This window comes from Anopheles aquasalis, chromosome 3 (assembly GCF_943734665.1).
Source record: "Anopheles aquasalis chromosome 3, idAnoAquaMG_Q_19, whole genome shotgun sequence".
In the NCBI taxonomy this organism is placed as follows: Eukaryota; Metazoa; Arthropoda; class Insecta; order Diptera; family Culicidae; genus Anopheles; species Anopheles aquasalis.
Window position 1 is genome coordinate 21,182,865 of NC_064878.1, and position 1,231 is coordinate 21,184,095.

A 1,231-nucleotide genomic window follows, 5' to 3' on the forward strand; every position below is an offset into this window, starting at 1 on the left:
AACCGTCCCCGAAGGACACTCTTTTGCGTAATACGTGCGCACTTGGGGGCGCACCCGTGAGAAAGTGGTGCGATTGCGGCGATCACCTCCGAGCTCCGGGGTTCCAGGTCCAGGAGATCCTTGAATACCTGTAAGCTGCGTAGTATCCAAGGGAGCTCTAGGGCAGTTTCATCTGTACTGGCTGCCCAGTACAATGTGTAGTAGAACAAGAAACCAAAGTTCTAAACACGGCCATCAACGGTCATCATCAAGGGGTGCAAAGTGCTCGGTGATGATGTCATGGCGCAATGACGGGGACCTTGCAATGGATTATGAAACGTACACGATCGCCTAGAGGTCTGTGCTGGGAAAACACTTTTCAATCAACGCAAAGCAATGTCGGAATAAGGGAAAAAAACTTCCCCTCCCCGCCCCGTCAACATTCCTTCTCAGCACAGCACACAATAGTCCTTCTCGTTGCTGCTACTTACTACATACTGGGCACATGGGCACAATAAATATTGATGAGTAATCCAGTAAGTCGTACCTTTAATTGTTGCCACTAGGCCCCCTCACTGCTGCTGCTGCTAATGGTGATGGCAGGACCTTGAAAGTGACATTAGATGTGGCTAAACCGTGCCGATGTGTGTCGATCAATCACAACCGAGCGTGTGTGCATGTGTGTGTCTGTATGCGATGCCATTCCCTTCCGCAGTAATCAGCCGACAAACACACTGGCGGTGGATTACACTGCATCACATCGGTGCATCGTCAATGCAACGCCTGGTGGCGCCGCTCTGTTATGTTGATTCATCATCACATTGCACCATGAGCGGCACTGGCGGGATCGTGCGGCGATGTCATTAGAGCTAATTAGCTTCCGCGAAGGCCACCGAAGGTAGCCCTTTTTTGTTTTGTTTAAGCGGCGGGCGTACCACCAATGCGGACTGAAAACTGAAACTGAGTTTGTGCGGATGCGCTGACCAATTTCATTTCATTGACGAATTTCATTCATAGACAATTATCATCTAGAGAACTCACTGCACCTCGTTGTAGTTTCTATATTTCTTAAGATGCAATGAATAGAAATCAAATCCTTCCGCGATATGCTGGTAATGCGGCTGATTAAGCACTCGCATCACGCATTGCACCCACGAACGAACGAGCAGATTGGCGACAAGTGCAAACCAAGGAACGATTCTTGACTTCCGCGTGGCGTCATTTGACTCAGCAAAACGCCACATGACGGCTG